The sequence below is a fragment of the Podarcis filfolensis genome, assembly GCF_964270895.1.
Source record: "Podarcis filfolensis genome assembly, chromosome: 8".
Classification (NCBI taxonomy): Eukaryota; Metazoa; Chordata; class Lepidosauria; order Squamata; family Lacertidae; genus Podarcis; species Podarcis filfolensis.
The window spans coordinates 15077548-15094949 of NC_139611.1; the positions used below are offsets into that span (position 1 = coordinate 15077548).

Below are 17402 nucleotides of genomic sequence, written 5' to 3' on the forward strand. Positions count from 1 at the left end.
GAATGTACCTGGAAAAAGAATCAATTAGAACCATGAAGTACCTTGCTCCTCCCAAAGAGGGCGCTAGAGGACCTCCCAGGTCTGCGTGAACTAGCTGGTAGGGTTTGGAAGCCTGCCTGCTAGACTCCTTGCCTTTTGGAGCAACCTTCACCTTGTTCTCTGCACAAGATACACATTTCATGTGAAATTTACAGCGTTTGATGTCCAAACCTTCAACCAACCCAGGCATCTTGGCTAGCGCTTGCCAAGAGAGGTGACAAAATCTTCTATGTGCATCGTGAATGCATCCTGCATGAAGAACCTTGTTAGTTTGTGCAACACAACAAGAATCAACATTTGACACAGCAACATCATCATAAGTTAGACAGAACAAACCATCCATCAACTTTGCATGCCACATGTCCTCTTTGCCTTTTCTGATGACACAGACAGTCCTCTTGAAGGAAACCTCAAAACCACGCCCAGTCAGCTGTGGAACACTAATCAAATTGTCCGCAGCTCCTGGAACAAAAAGTACATCGCTGATGGTAGTATGCAGACTTGCAAGTTTCACAGTCCCAACTCCTGCAGCTTGCAAAGTCCTTCCATCAGCCAGGTGGATCTCTCCATCTTGAGGTGTGAAGGAGATAAACAGATGGCGGTCCTTCGCGAGATGGCGGCTCGCCCCAGAGTCAATAACAAACCTGGCCTTGGCCTTGTTTCCCACCGGCGTGGGCTTTTGCAGCTTGCCTTTAGCCTTTGGTGAAGCTGTGCCAGCAAACATAGCCTTGTTTTCCACTGGCGAGGGCTTTTGCAACTTGCCCCCCCCTGCTCCTGGCCATCAGACGTGCCTTTAGCCTTTGGTGGAGCTGTGCCAGCAAACATAGCCTTGTTTTCCACTGGCGTGGGCTTTTGCAACTTGCCCCCCTGCTCCTGGCCATCAGACGTGCCTTTAGCCTTTGGTGGAGCTGTGCCAGCAAACATAGCCTTGTTTTCCACTGGCATGGGCTTTTGCAACTTGCCCCCCCGCTCCTGGCCATCTGCAGGCTTTATCCTTTGTTTACAACTGGCCTTCCGGCCTCTGCATAGGCTCTGACCTTGGTTCTCACGAGAAACAGAGCTCTCAGCTGCCGACTCCTTGGCTCCCTCTGGAGGCTGGAATGCTGTCCCACATTGCTCCCCCTGAAGCGCACAAGCCAATTCAGCTGCATTTCTCCTGTCGTATTCGTTTTGCAAAGTCGCCAAGACCTTTGTAGCAGTGAGGTCTTGCGCAGGGAGGGTCGCCAGCTGACTTGACACGGCATGATAGCTTTCATCCAGGGAGTCCAGGATGAGAATTGCAAACAGTGACTCAGGCATATTGAAACCTCTCTGAGTCAATTCCTGTCGGAGATGCTGCAAATGTAAAACGTGGGCTCTAAGGTCTTCCCCTGGCTCCAAACGCTTCCTGTGCAGCTTTCTGAAATAAAGCAACACAGACCCAGCCTCTTGTCAGAGATGACAGGCTCTAAGCCCGTCCCACATCGCACGGGCACTGGCCTTGCCAGCCAGGGTGATTAACTCTTCAGGAGCTACTGAGAGCAAAATTATCCCCATGGCTCTCGAGTCCTGTGCCTTCCATTCATCTGTCACAGGGGCTGGGGGGTCCTCAGAAATAGTATTCCACACACCAAGCCTTCTCATCTGGCCCTCACAGTACCTTGCCCAGGTCTGATAGTTGTGGCCATTTAGCTTTAGTGGACACGGAGCAGCTTCAGAGGATTGTAAAAGATCCATCTCAGCTATTTGCTTCAGCCGTGAGCCTCTATGCCTTCAAAAACGGCTTATCTCGGCAGCCCATAAATCACGATGCCTCTGGCTCGGCTCCCAGGCCAATTAGTCTTTGCCGGACATCAAAGACGTATTCCGCGGCAAACAGAAAAGCCTCTGCTTTCGCTTTTCCAACATACCTTTCAGCAGTCTGTCGCTGTCTTACTCTCCTGCAAGTGCCGTGAATCTGGGCCCGAAACCTGTTGTTGGGATACTGCCAGGGAGATAAAGTCCATCTGAGCCCCCAAGCTCGGTGCCGGACGATCCATCGACCTCCCGTAGTCACGCAGTACCAGCAATTTAGCAACACGAAGCCTCAAGAAAAGATAGCCACATTCTTGGACTTGTGCACACTCTATCAGCAGAATTCACACAGCAAAAGTTGCACCGCATGAGAGCATATTTACAGTTTATTTGGCGTTGGTCAGAACAAAGAAGACATGACCGTCTGCTCCGACTGCTCAGGCAAAACAGGCGAAAACGAAAGGAACAGACAACATAAACATCCTGTGAGACAGGAAACGCGCAGGCTGTTATACAAACATCCTGCTCCCTTTTAAGGTGGAACAGAAATATCCTAACATAAAGTAGGTGTAAACTAGGAGTAAAGTAGGTGTAAACTAGGAGTTTAAAGTAGGTGTAAACTAGGAGGTTTGGCGGTTGAAACAGAAGGCTTTTTATCACAGGACAAGAAATCAGCCCTCGACAAGTTAACCGCTAGAAAAAAAATTTTTTTTAAAATCGCTAAGCCCCGGGGTCACAATTTCATCAAAAATCTGACTTTTGGCAATTCACTCAAAAATGGTGCCAAATGGTTGCAAATCCTCCCATGAAAGGTTTGGCGGTTGAAACAGAAGGCTTTTTATCACAGAAAAAGAAATCAGCCCTTGACAACTCAACCGGGATAATTATTTTTTTGTTTTTGAAAAATCGCTAAGCCCCGGGGTCACAATTTCATCAAAAATCTGACTTTTGGCAATTCACTCAAAAATAGTGCCAAACGGTTGCAAATGCTCACCTGAGAGGTTTGGTGGGGGAAACAGAAGCCTTTTTATCGCAGGACAGGAAATCAGTCCTCGACAACTTCATCCGTAGAAAAAGATTTCATCAAAAATCTGACTTTCGGCAATTCACTCAAAAATGGTGCCAAACGGTTGCAAATGGTCCTCTGAGAGGTTTGGCGGTCGAAACAGAAGGCTTTGTATCACAGGACAGGAAATCAGCCCTCGACAACTTAACCGGGAGAAAATTTTTTTTTTGAAAAAATCGCTAATGCTCCCCTGAGAGGTTGTCCACCGCCTGTGCACCGTCCCTCAGACCATGTGGTGTAAGAAAAAAATGAACAAATTCCTATGCCCCAGAGTACCCCAGAGATGCATTTTAAATAAATGCACACATAAAGTAGGAGTAAACTAGGAGTAAAGTAGGTGTAAACTAGGAGTAAACTAGGTGTAAACTAGGTGTAAACTAGGAGTAACCCTAACCCTAACCCCACCCATCTGACTGGGTCGTGCCAGCCACGCTCAGCAGCTTGCAGGATAAAATAATATACAATAAAACATGAAACTTTTTTTTAACTATATGCCTACTATATGGAAGTTAACTATATGCCTACTATATGGAAGTTCTGGACAACAGAAATGGATTGTACACACTCTAATGGTAGCTGAGAGGCTGATATTGATAAACTGGAAGAGTAAAGAGATGATCTCCTTTAATCGGTGGATTGATAATATGGTAACACTTGCAACCTGTGAACGGACTGCTTACAAACATAGACTGCTTGGATAAATACGACAGTATTTTGAATGAATTTATACAAAATGTGGTTGACTAATTTATATTAGGGCGCGGTCACAATTTCATCAAAAATCTGACTTTTGGCAATTCACTCAAAAATGGTGCCCAGCTGTTGCAAATGTTCGCCTGAGAGGTTTTTCAGTCAAAACAGAAGGCTTTTTATCACAGGACAAGAAATCAGACCTCCACAACGTAGTCTGTAGAAAAAGTTTTTTAAAAAAAAATCCCTAAGCCGCGCGGTCACAATTTCATCAGAAATGCAAATGCTCCCCTGAGAGGTTTGGTGGTCGAAACAGAAGACTTTTTATCACAGGACAGGAAATCAGCCCTCGACAACTTAACCGGGAGAAAAAGATTTTTTTGAAAAAAATCGCTAATGTGGTGTAAGAAAAAAATGAACAAATTCCTATACCCCACAAGTAACCCAGAGATGCATTTTAAATAAATGCACACATAAAGTAGGAGTAAAGTAGGAGTAAAGTAGGTGCAAACTAGGAGTAAACTAGGTGTAAAGTAGGTGTAAACTAGGAGTAAAACACAGAAGGGTTTTAAGTAGGTGTAAACTAGGTGTAAGCTAGGTGTAAACTAGGAGTAAATAAATGCACACATAAAGTGGGAGTAAACTAGGAGTAAAGTAGGTGTAAACTAGGAGTAAAGTAGGTGTAAACAAGGAGCAAACTAGGTGTAAAGTAGGTGTAGAGTAGGTGTAAACTAGGAGTAAACTAGGAGTAAACTAGGTGTAAGCTAGGAGTAAACTAGGTGTAAAGTAGGAGTAAACTAGGAGTAAGCTAGGTGTAAAGGAGGAGTAAACTAGGTGTAAACTAGGAGTAAGGCAGGAGTAAATTAGCCAATCACATGCAGCCCATTGTGTAAATAATGTATATAAAGCAGATACTTTGAGGGAACATCCATTCCTCCTCACCACTATGAGCTGAATAAAGAGCATGAAATCCACTCTCGACTCTGAATCCACTCAATGCTCCCCTGAAAGGTTTGGCGGTCGAAACAGAAGGGTTTTTATCACAGGACAAGAAATCAGCCCTCAACAACTCAACCGGCAGAATTTTTTTAAAAAAAAAAAATTGCTAAGCCGCGCGGTCACAATTTCAGCAAAAATCTGACGTTCTGCAATTCACCCCAAAATGGTGCCAAACGGTTGCAAATGCTCCCCTGAGAGGTTTGGCAGTCGAAACAGAAGGCTTTATATCACAGAGCAAAGAAATCAGCCATGGACAACTTAACCGGCAGAAAAATGGTGCCAAACTAATTGCCTTAGGACAAGAAATCAGTCCTCGACAACTTGATCGGCGGAAGAAGATTTTTTTCAAGAAATCCCTAAACCCAGGGTCACAATTTCAGAAATAATCTGACTTTCGGCATTTCACTCAAAAATGGTGCCCAACGGTTGCAAATGCTCCCCTGAAAGGTTTGGCGGTCGAAACAGAAGGCTTTTTATCACAGGACAAAAAATCAGACCTCAACAACTTAACCGGCCGAAAAATATTTTTTTGAAAAAATCCCTAAGACCCGGGGTCACAATTTCAGAAAAAAATCTGACTTTCGGCAATTTACTCAAAAATGGTGCCCAACAGTTGCAAATGCTCCCCTGAAAGGTTTGGCGGTTGAAACAGAAGGCTTTTTATCACAGGACAAGAAATCAGCCCTCGACAACTTGATCGGCGGAAGAAGATTTTTTTCCAGAAATCCCTAAGCCTCAGGGTCACAATTTCAGAAAAAATCTCACATTCTCCAATTCACTCAAAAATCGTGCCCCATGGTTGCAAATGCTCCGCTGAAAGGTTTGGTGGTCAAAACGGAAGGATTTTTATCACAGGACAAGAAATCACCCCTCGAGAACTAAACCGGCGGAAAAAGACTTTTTTGAAATAATCTCTCAGCCCCGGGGTCACAATTTCAGCAAAAATCTGAAATTCTCCAATTCACTCAAGAATGGTGCCAAACTGTTGCAATTTCTCCCCCGAAAAGTTTGGCGCTGGAAACAGAAGTCTTTTTAGCATAGGCCAAGAAATCAGGCCTTGACGCTTTAAGCTGCGAAGAATCTTTTTTTGAAAAAATCCCTAATCTGCGAGGTCAGAATTTCACAAAAAATCTGACATTCTGCAATTCACTCAAAAATGGTGCTAAACTGTTGCAAATGCTCCCCTGAAAGGTTTGGCGGTGAAAACAGAAGGGTTTTTATCCTAGGTTAAGAAATCAGGCCTCGGCGCTTTAGGATGCGGAAAATCTTTTTTTGAAAAAATCCTTATCCAGCAGGGTCAGAATTTCACAATTCTCATTCTCCACCCCCATCATTCAGCCCGGACACTGAGGTCCACCCTCAAAGGTCTTCTGGCAGTTCACTCCCTGCAAGAAGTAAGGTTGCAGGGAACCAGGCAGAGGGCCTTCTCGGTAGTGGCGCCCACCCTGTGGAACACCCTCCCTTCAGATGTCAAGGAAATAAATAACTACCTGACTTTTAGAAGACATCTGAAGACATCTGTTTAGGGAAATTTTTAATGTTTGATATTTGATCGTGGTTTTAATATTCTGTTGGGAGCCGTCCAGAGTGGCTGGGGAAACCCAGCCAGATGTGCGGGGTATTATTTTTATTTTTATTATTATTTTTATTATTACTACTACTATTACTATTATTATATCTGCTTCTCCTATCAGGCTTCTCCCCCCCCCCCCCCCGCCACCAAGGGAACAAAACCTTCTTCACAGTCTATTTAATTCCTCTGGGTTTTTTAAACAGGGTGGAAAATAGTGCCAGTCTGGGGATTTTTCACTTCCGAGGGGCGGAAGAATCTGATTCTTCTCCTGTCTATAAGCGAGGCTCAGGGCTCCCTCCATTGTGGGCTTATCGCCTGGAACTCAGCACTGCGCGATAAGAGCTTCAGCGAGGTGTGGGGGAGGAGGGGGCGGAGAGGGGAGGGGGAAAAAAGATATAAAACTCTTAAAGAATCAAAGGATTAAAATCTTAAAGGGTTCACGTGCCTGGCACTCTTCAGTCGGCTCTGCCAGAATCCTCAGAGAGACGGAACGTGCATCTCTTTATTACCGGTGACTGGGAGAGGGGTTGCGGGAAGTGGGGAAGAAGTATCTTTATTACAAAGGCTCAGTAATGGAATTGTGAGGCTGCAGGGGTAGGCAGACAGCTTTGGCAGATCTCTCCTTTTTAAAAAACCTCCATTTCACCTTGCAATTGCCGCTCCAGGACTGGTGAAATGCCAGGCATTCCACGCCCTATCTGCCTGGGCACAATAGCACTGCCACCATGCTGTGGACAGACTCGGTGCATTAAGGCAGCCTTGGGGAAGCTCAGGTTTATGGGCTGAATGAGGTCGTCTAGCCCTCAGGACTCTCCCCAGGACACATCGCCTCCTCCGACCCACCCCTTTCCCCCATGCCATGCCCCCTCACTAGCTTTGCATCCTGAGAATGTGTAGAAACCAGCCGACCATCCAGAAAGATAAAGTTTGTGCTCTTTGCTCTTTGCTCCACCGACTTTTGCCTCTGGCTTCCCCTCCCATCCACTTAGATTGCCTAGAAAGGGTTAGGAAAGTGTTCCCCCACCCACTTCAGGGCAGGTGTAAAGAGGAGGGAGTTTGTCGCCTCTCTGCAGGAGTGCCTGCTCGCTTTTGCCACTTCCTATTCAGCCTTGGCAACTCTGCTCCCTCTTTCTACCTGCTTCTTCCTTCCTTCTCCCTTTTGTATCAGGCTGATTACCGTATTTTTTGACCTATAGGACGCACTTTTTCCCCTCCAAAAATGAAGGGGAAATGTGTGTGCGTCCTATGGGGCGAATGCAGGCTTTCACTGAAGCCTGGAGAGCGAGAGGGGTCGGTGCGCACCGACCCCTCTCACTCTGCAGGCTTCAGGAAGCTATCCGCAAGCCGTGGGAGAGCTGCGCGACTTCACGCAGCTCTCCCATGGCTTGTGGAGAGCTGCCTGCACCCCAAAGCCTGGGGGGCATGCTGAGCTCAGCGCCCCCCAGGCTTCGGGCTTCGCGCAGCTCTCCCATGGCTTGTGGAGAGCTGCCTGTTCTGGGGGCTGGGGAAGCTCGGGCTTCCCCCTGGGGGGGAAATAAATATTTTTTTCTTTATTTCCCCCCAAAAAACTAGGTGCGCCCTATGGGCCAAAAAATATAGTACATTGTAAACCAGGCATGTCCATGATTTATGGTGCAACTTGTCTGGGAAAATTAATGAGCAGACGCTTAGATTTTATTTAATCGGAACTGAGAAAGATGGCGCCTGCCGCCCGAGCAGGACTTTTGGATCAGCGTGTCAAGATTTATTGCAAACAAAAGACTTACCAGCTTTAAAAAAGGGAGAGCCTTACAAAGTTCACACAGAAACATAATAATGTTTACTTTAACTCGCCTGTGGAAACAACTCAGAGGCCATTAAGAAGAAAAAAGATAACAAGAAGATCGAAAGATGGGATTGGTGAATACTAAAAGCAGCAGAAATATGAGATGAGTGGACCCTTACTGAACTCGAAGTGTTTGAACCCCCAACAAAAATTTATAATTTGGCAAAATATTTGGACTTTATGATATGTATTGGTACAATTTGGAATAATTAATGTGATATGATTGGATTGTTAAATGGAAAACTTAATAAAAATTATTTTTTTAAAAAAGTAAACCAGGCATGTCCAAAGTCCTTTTCGGGGGCCTAACCTGGCCCACCAGTTGGTTTAATCTGACCCTTGTGGCAGTTTATTTCCTAGGAGTAAAATCCTAAAAAACAACTCCAATCTTTTAAAAAGCTCAACTACTTCAATCCAATAAAAAGCTCAACAACTTTGGTCGGCCCTCATGCATGTACACTTCATCAAATCTAGCCCTCTTTGAAAAAAGTTTAGACACCCCTGTTGTAAACCTACAGGTAGGAACACCTGTTTTAAAAAAGAGAAAACTTCTCCCTGTTTCCCAACCTTTAATTAAAGTCCCAGGGAAGATGATGTCATGGGTTAAGTCCTCCCATAGCACTGTTTACCCCCAGATCGGCTGCTGGGAAGCTGCAGAGCCACAGGGCTGGAGCAGAGGTCACCTGTACGGACTTACAGTACAGACTTGTTTTATTCTTAACAGATGCCGTTCCAAAGCACCCAACTCGCATCTTTTGACGAAGGATTCATAGGACAGTTTGCTAGGTTTCCATAGGATTCCAGGGGTTCCAGGCACTTACCCAGGGTCAGTGGCGTAGCGTGGGGGGTGCAGGGGGGCCGGCCGCACCGGGCGCAACATCTGGGGGTTAGGGTTAGGGGCGCAAATCCACGGGTTAGGGGGCGCAAATCCACGGGTTAGGGGGCGCAAATTACTTGCCTTGCCCCAGGTGCTGACAACCCACGCTACGCCACTGCCCAGGGTTCATGTTTCCTTTTAGAAATGAGACACAGCAAAGACTTTGGTGCCTTTAGGAGATCTTCTTCTTTGGAGATCACTTGTTGCCAAGTAAGATTGTCTTCCATGAACACGGTTTTAACAGTGAGGCTGTAAGTGACCGTGGAGGCCAATTCCGGATCCACATGTCCTTCCACAGTGGGGACATAGGTTTCCGGGCAGGAGTTGATAATGGTGAGAGTTTGCCAAGCTTGCCTTCCTCTTAGCATGTTTCTCCCTTTCATCCTGAGTTCAAGCGTCTTCAAAGCCCATGACACCTTTGGTAAAGGCTGTTCTCCAACTGGAGCACTCGCAGGCCAGTGTTTCCCAGTTGTCGGTGTTTATACTACATTTTAAAAAAAGATTTGCCTGGAGAGAGTCTTTAAACCTCTTTTGTTGACCACCAGCATTACGCTTTCCATTTTTAAGTTGGGAATAGAGTAGTTGCTTTGGAAGACGATAATCAGGCATCCACACAACATGACCAGTCCAAAGAAGCTGATGTTGAAGAATCATTGCTTCAACACTGGTGATCTTTGCTTCTTAGGATATATGGTTTATTTGTACATATATGCAACCTGCAGTGGAGGGATTCACAGCATTAACACCTCAAAAGGGTCTTGTTTCTCCCATCGCCGCAGCCTTGGATTCAAACAGAAATCAAACATTGCTCTCAAGCATTGCTCTGACTTACTCGCCAGCTTACTGCTTTGCTTCTAGGACACATCACTCCCCTTTCAACTCTAAACTCAGTCTCTGCCCTCAACCCATTTGCTGTCTTGCACGCACAGCCCTTTCCTTTGTTCTTTTAATGAACTGTCACGCAGGTGATCATCTCAACACTGGAAGTTAGCCTGACTTATATCGGAACTCTTGCTGGATCCAGGGGTTAGGAATATCTCACATGCTGCCTACTTCCTCCCCGCTAAACTCATAACAATATCTATTTCTCTCAACTGTCAAAGATAATGCCGAAGTGTGTATTCTTTGTTTTGCATCTTTCTCTGTTTCTCTCTCTGTCTGTGTTGATGCATTTGACACATCAGTGGTAGCTTTAATCTTCCATGGCTGATATGCAAACAGACCACAAAAGGAGTGGGGAGAGCCATCTCAATCAAGAAAGCAGACGAGATGTTACTGCTAAGAAGGGCTGGACACACAGGGTTCAGCAAACATTTTCAGCAGGGGGCTGGTCCACTATCCCTCAGACCTTGTGGGGGGGCCTGACTATATTTTTTTGGGGGGGTGAACGAATTCCTATGCCCCACAAATAACCCAGAGATGCATTTTAAATAAAACTACACATGCATTTTAAATAAAACCCAGAGATGCGTTTTAAATAAAACCACCCCACAAATAACCCAGAGATGCATTTTAAATAAAACCACACATGCATTTTAAATAAAACCCAGAGATGCATTTTAAATAAAACCACCCCACAAATAACCCAGAGATGCATTTTAAATAAAACAACACATTTAAATAAAAACACCAGGCAGGCCCCACAAATAACCCAGAGATGCATTTTAAATAAAATGACACATTCTACTCATGTAAAAACACGCTGATTCCCAGACCGTCAGCAGACTGGATTTAGAAGGCAGTTGGGCCGGATCCAGTCCCAGGGCCTTAGTTTGCCTTCCCATGGGCTGGAGAATGCTTATTGATAACATCTCAGGAATGGCAAAACAGTTCAGCAACTCATAGACCTCTTGTTAACTTTGTGGTGTCAATGAGAGAGGACAGTCCTGTCCTTTGCGTAGGGATGTCAGAGGATTCTGGCAGAAAAGGAAGTAGAAATTGCTGCAGTTCATTCGCCTTTGGTCAAGCGAGTATGGCCAGTATCCATTCACATCATCGTTGCTGGTTTCACAAAGTCCACAAATGATATGTAATTGATGGCTTTTCGAAAACATGCTTTTGGCATTTCCTTTACATTGAAATGAATGTAAGTGGTGTAATTTGTGTAAATACGGTAGTTATGTCAAGCTCCGTAACTTAAATAGTAGAGAGTGAGACAAATAATGTAGTGTTTGGTGCAAACCAAACTGCAGCGGAACAGAAATGGGAATTGTGATGAATATAGATCAGAATGGAAATCCATGCCTTCCTGCATCCCTACATCCCTGAGAGCCAGTGTGGTGTAGTGGTTAAGAGCGGTAGACTTGTAATCTGGTGAACCGTCTCCGCTCCTCCAAATGCAGCTGCTGGGTGACCTTGGGCTAGTCACACTTCTCTGAAGTTTCTCAGCCTCACTCACCTCACAGGGTGTTTGTTGTGGGGAAGGAAGGGGAAGGAGAATGTTAACCGCTTTGAGACTCCTTCAGGTAGTGATAAAGCGGGATATCAAATCCAAACTCCTCCTCCTCCTCCTCTTCTATGGTGGTAATCTTGCAGATCTCTCCCCCCACCCCCCCGCTGCCCTGTTCTGGTTTTATTGGGAATGTCCCCATGCAATTTTCCGTGTCAGTCATTAACGTCATAGGGAAAGGTACAAAATGTGGGTTATTTTCCTTCTGTTGAGACTATGGAACATTTTGTCTCTCCACCTTGGCAGGCACAGTAACAGGGCAGGAGAGCACGTGAGTTTGGAAATGAAACGATTTATTGCAGCCACGGCTCCTTGATTGCTGTAGAGGAGGTAAATGAAAGTACACTTTGGTTTATTAGGAACACACCACAGTAAATACTCAAATTGGTGCCAGCCTCTGGCTTGGCAGATGGTCAGGCAAAGCACAAGAGTGGAATTTTAATGGGTCTGTTTTGCTCAGAGTACATTATCCTGCCAATGTCTGGATGGCGACCAGACGCACAAGGACTGAGGACACCTGACTTTGAAACCCTTTGAAACCTTTTGCGGAAAAGCAGCAAAGGGTCTTAAGGCACTTCAAGACAAGAGTCCTGCAGCACCTTGAGGATTGTGAGGTGTATTCAAATAAGTTATGCTCAAAGTAGACCCATTAAAAATGAACCTGTTAGTCAGGTTGTTAAGCATCAGTGTGTCTGTTCTGAGTAGGAATAGCTTTGGATGCAATTCTAACCTTCATAGGGACTGTGGACAGGACCTCCAGTAGGACATATTCAAGCAAAGAGCTGTCAAACCCACGTCCCTCCAGCTCCCATCAGCCCCAGTAAGCATGGCCAATGGTCAGGGATGATGACAGGAGTTGGGGGCTGTTATGTACTGAAGTTCTCACCCTGGGCCAGCAGGGGGATACTGTAGATTGTTCAGGTCCACATATGCAAATAAGGGATCCAAAGTGACGTTCAGTGATTGGATAGTTACAGAAAGTTGTTACAGTTACGTTGTACTGTAGCTCTATATAAGCAGGCTGGCTGAACCCTTCAGTTCAGTTCTGATCTGGCCTGTGAATAAACAAGAGCTGTTTGAAGAATCGCTGTGTCGTCTGATATGTTCACCCACAACTTAACAGGGGCAAACAACATCTGGAGGGCCAAAGGCTCCAGGAAAGCTCAGAGGTTCACCACCTTCCTTTAGAATGGGCTTAGCCAGTGGCATAGCGTGGGGTGTGTGGCCCCGGGCACAAATTTCTGAGGGGGCACAGCCAGGCACCCCCACGTCAGGCTCCCTTACTGAGGCCAGAGCTGCAGGGAGGCAAACTGTGCCCAAGCTGGGACTCTGGGGCTGAGGTGGTGATGACAGCGCCTCCTTCTCTTTGTGACTGGCAAAGGGATGCCCCATGGGCCACACTCCTGGGCCAGCTGAGAGGGAGGGAGGGGGAGGGCTCTGCCATCACCCACCAAGGAGGGAGGGAGGGAGGAAGAGAAAGATGGAGAGGGGCAGGCCAGCAAAGGGACGGACTGCCACCCGGAGGGCGCAAAACCTGCCCCACCCCAGTCCGGGCGCCAGCAACCCACGTTATGCCCCTGGTCTCAGTCACTTGCAAAATGAACCAGCAGAGAGAGAAAGAGAGGCCGAGAGAGGAACACATAAAAAGGGAAACTGCCACCAGTCAGACTAGTGGGAAGCAGTTATTTGGTCTGACATCCTTAGGAACATAGGAAATGTGTGGTATTATTAAATCAGACCACTGGCAACAACTCTCCAGGGTTTCAGACAGGGAGTCTCTCTCAGCCCTACCTGGAGAGGTTGAACCTGGGACCTTCTGCATGCCAGGCAGGTGCTCCACCACTGAACAACCACCCTACCCTGAAGACAATGAGAAGCTGCCTTCTGCTGAGCCAGGCCCATTGCTCCATCTAGCTCAGTGTGGTCCACACTGACTGGCAGCACCACTCCAGAGTTTCAGGCAGGGGGAATTCCCAGTCCTACCTGAAGATGCCAGAGCCCTCCCTAGTCCAACATGCTATCCACTGCACCACTCCTGCTCACGCTACTATGACGACATGTTCTTGCTTCAGGTTTACAGGGTTGGCTGGTGTCGCCATGGCTGGCAAAACGGCCTCTCTCACACACCTTTTGTGTGTGTGTGTGTGTGCACATGCGCACCTGCCTCTGGAGCAGTCAGAATGCTGTAATTGCAATGCCATAGTGCACCTGGAGACAATTTTATCACCCTCGGTAAAATGTGTAAATACCATTAAGTTAGACAGATTTTCTCATTAATTTTCTCTCCCACCGACAGGCCAGGAATTAACACCATTGATTTCCCAGGCCCTGCTCATTATCAATCATCCTGGAACTTAGTCACATTTCATCTGTTCCACCTGCTCCCCGGCATCCATTTGAAGCCCTCAACATATATTAAACTAATAAAGCACAATGGGTACCGCAACCCTGAGTGTTCGGAAAGCCGGGGAAAGAATAAACGAGTTAATTCCCAAGCCTCTGCACTTCTAGGCTCCAGCGTACGTGGCCTTTACAAACAGAAAATGGGCACCAGGGCTGGGAATTGCTACGCCAGGCCTGATTTTTTCGCTGGTCTTTTCCCAGACACTGTCAGGTAAATAAGTCTCAGGGAATATACAGCATCTAGCTAGAACCAGAGAGTATGAAGGGACATTAAGCATCACCATGCAATGCAGGAATCACACACAAAGCATTCCTGATAGACAGGCTTAAAATGTACCATGTTTTTCACTCTATAAGACGCACCAGACCATAAGATGCACCTAGTTTTTGGAGGAGGAAAACAAGAAAAAAAATATTCTGAATCTCAGAAGCCAGAACAACAAGAGGGATCGCTGCACAGCAATCCCTCTTGCTGTTCTGGCTTCTGGGATAGCTGCGCAGCCTGCATTTGCTCCATAAGACGCACACACACTTCCCCTTACTTTTTAGGAGGGAAAAAGTGAGTATTATAGAGCAAAAAATACGGTAGTTATGCAGAATGGGGAGAGGAGCCGTGCTGTTGTTGTTGTTGTTGTTTGGGGGCAGAGTGATGCGTAAGGGAGGTTAAAGAACTTAGAGCCAGACCCCTTTGCTGATGCAATTAAGGGTGATGACTTACTTCCTGCTTGGACTACTACATTCATATAAGGAACCAGCAGAGAAACGAAGAAAAACCCTCACCACAGTCTAGGGCACGGGTGTCAAACACAAGGCCCGCGGGCCGAATCTGGCCCGCCAGACCTCGCATTGTGGCCTGTGTAGCCGCCACCGGCCACCAGCCTTCACCTTTTATTCTCGCTTTTTTTTTTTTTGACACAAGAAAGCTGCCTCTTCAGCGCATGCGCGGCAGCCTACAAGCCAGAGAACGTCTGCCCTCTAGCGGCGCCAAACTGCTGATGCGGCCCCCGATGAATTTGAGTTTGACACCCCTGGTCTAGGGCATTGCCAATGGTTACGATAAAAAGAAACTGGTGAAGGCCTTCAAGGAGAAATTTGCCTGCAATGGTGCTGTGATTGAGCACCCAGAGTATGGAGAGGTGATTCAGCTTCAAGGGGACCATATATTCAAGGGAACGTACGACAGTTCCTCAGTGAGATTGGACTGGCTAAAGACAACCAGCTGAAAGTCCATGCAGGGGTTAGCAGTGGCGTAGCGTGGGGGGTGCAGGGGGGGCCGGCCGCACCGGGCGCAACATCTGGGGGTTAGGGTTAGGGGGCGCAAATCCACGGGTTAGGGGGCGCAAATCCATGGGTTAGGGAGCGCAAATTACTTGCCTTGCCCCGGGTGCTGACAACCCACGCTACGCCACTGGGGGTCAGCAAACTTTTTCAGCAGGGGGCTGGTCCACTGTCCCTCAGACCTTGTGTGGGGGACTATATTGGGGGGGTGAACAAATTCCTATGCCCCACAAATAACCCAGAGATGCATTTTAAATAAAAGGACACATTCTACTCCTGTAAAAACATGCAATTCTCAGACCATCCGTGGGCCGGATTTAGAAGGCGATTCAGCCGCATCCGGCCCCCGGGCCTTAGGTTGCCTACCTATCGTCTATAGGTTTTAAGTGCCTGTGGCTCACCAAAGTCTCAAGGGGGAAGACTTCCCTGAGATGAGAAATTCCTTGTGCCCCTCACCACTAGTTTAAAAACAAGCCAGCTTGCATAATGTAATCACATCAGGTTCCCCTTAGTCTAGACTAGTGTAACTCAGCAATGTAATAAACTGACAAGAGCCCCCACCCCTCCAAATGTAGTTATATGGTTTAGAAGTGGAGTCTGGGCTGCGACTCAGACTCAGCACATGTCCTACATCCCTAGTCACTGATGAAACAGCGAAGGGAAGAGACTGGTGATGTAACCAGCTTATATAGACTGAGCCCCTTTAACTGGCTGGTCACAGGGGGAGAATCTCTCACAGAGAGGATTTCCTGTAGATCCTGCAAGATCCAACTACCTCTGGGTGTGCCTTTCTGGCAATCATAAGTACAGTGGTACCTCGGGTTAAGAACAGTGGTACCTCAGGTTAAGTACTTAATTCATTCCAGAGGTCCGTACTTAACCTGAAACTGTTCTTAACCTGAAGCACCACTTTAGCTAATGGGGTCTCCCGCTCAGTGGCGTAGCGTGGGGGGTGCAGGGGGGGCGGGCCGCACCGGGCGCAACATCTGGGGTTAGGGCAAATCCATGGGTTAGGGGGCACAAATCCACGGGTTAGGGGGCGCAAATCCACGGGTTAGGGGGCGCAAATTACTTGCCTTGCCCCGGGTGCTGACAACCCACGCTACGCCACTGCTCCCGCTGCTGCCACGCGATTTCTGTTCTCATCCTGAAGCAAAGTTCTTAACCTGAGGTACTATTTCTGAGTTAGCGGAGTCTGTAACCTGAAGCGTATGTAACGCGAGGTACCACTGTAGTTGGTTTTGACCGTCTTGTTTTAGTTATCCCTTCACTTATGTTCTTATCCATGCCCCCAGTTTCTAGTACAGTGGTACCTCGGGTTACATATGCTTCAGGTTACATACGCTTCAGGTTACAGACTCCGCTAACCCAGAAATAGTACCTCGCGTTAAGAACTTTGCTTCAGGATGAGAACAGAAATCGTGCTCCGGCAGCACAGCGGCAGCAGGAGGCCCCATTAGCTAAAGTGGTGCTTCAGGTTAAGAACAGTTTCAGGTTAAGAACAGACCTCCAGAACGAATTAAGTTCTTAACCCGAGGTACCACTGTATTATAAGAGAGGGAGGAGGAAATCAACCACCACTTGATCTGCTGCATAATCTTGTTGTGCCCCTTCTTCACAGCAACCCCCCCCCCAAAAAAATCCCTTAAAAGCCAAGGAGTCATAACTATATACCCCCACACAAGGGATTCTCTCCAGCTCTTTGATCGTTTCAGTCCCCCTTTCCTGCAACTTTTCTCCAGCTCGACAATCCTCCCTGCCTTTCTTTTTCAAGGACAGGCGAGGAATGACAGCCTGCCTGACTTTCTGTCCCGGCACTTAAATCCAGAGCGCATCTGGGGGGCTTTGTTTACCAGAAGCTCCATGAGGCTGAACAAAGCAGCACTTACAATTTGCATGACAATTCAGAGCTGATGTATGCAAAGGCGCTGATAATCCCAAAGTCATCGTCTCCAAAGGGAGGCGGGCGACCGACAATGATGGTGGGGGGACCCTCACAGGTAATTTGGCCCACAAATGAGGCAGGGAGAAGGGAACTGGCGGGGGTCTCACCTGTCATACATTTCAATCCCCCCCTTTCCGGCTTTGCAATCCAGCCTCAATTGCATGAAACTCTACTAATTGGACGCCCTTCCTCATTCCCATCCCAGGAAGCCACGCTGCTGTCTCAACCCTACAGGGATTAGGTGTCCAATTAACAGGGAGAAGCAGCCACTAGATTGCAGATTTCTCTCTCCCACACTCACTCACTCACTCACACAAGCACGCACACCCCTCCCTGCCTCTTAATATTCCTCGCCTGTCCCCATCGCCCAGCACTGAAAGTTTCAAAAGTCACCTCATAAAAACAGATTAGGCTCCCCTCTTAAATGGCTTCCATAAAGATTATCATTATGTAGTGATGATTCCGGTTTAGGCGGCCCGTCTGGA

The 17402-nt window shown here is 47.1% G+C and overlaps 1 pseudogene across 1 annotated transcript; it reads left to right on the forward strand.

The window, feature by feature from the left end:
- Nucleotides 1-13340: 13340 nt before the first annotated feature.
- LOC310768092 (eukaryotic translation initiation factor 1-like) lies at nt 13341-17158 on the forward strand (annotated as a pseudogene). The gene is made up of 4 exons: nt 13341-13395; nt 14353-14491; nt 14732-14931; nt 17123-17158. The product of its transcript is annotated as a eukaryotic translation initiation factor 1-like (transcript).
- Nucleotides 17159-17402: the final 244 nt, after the last annotated feature.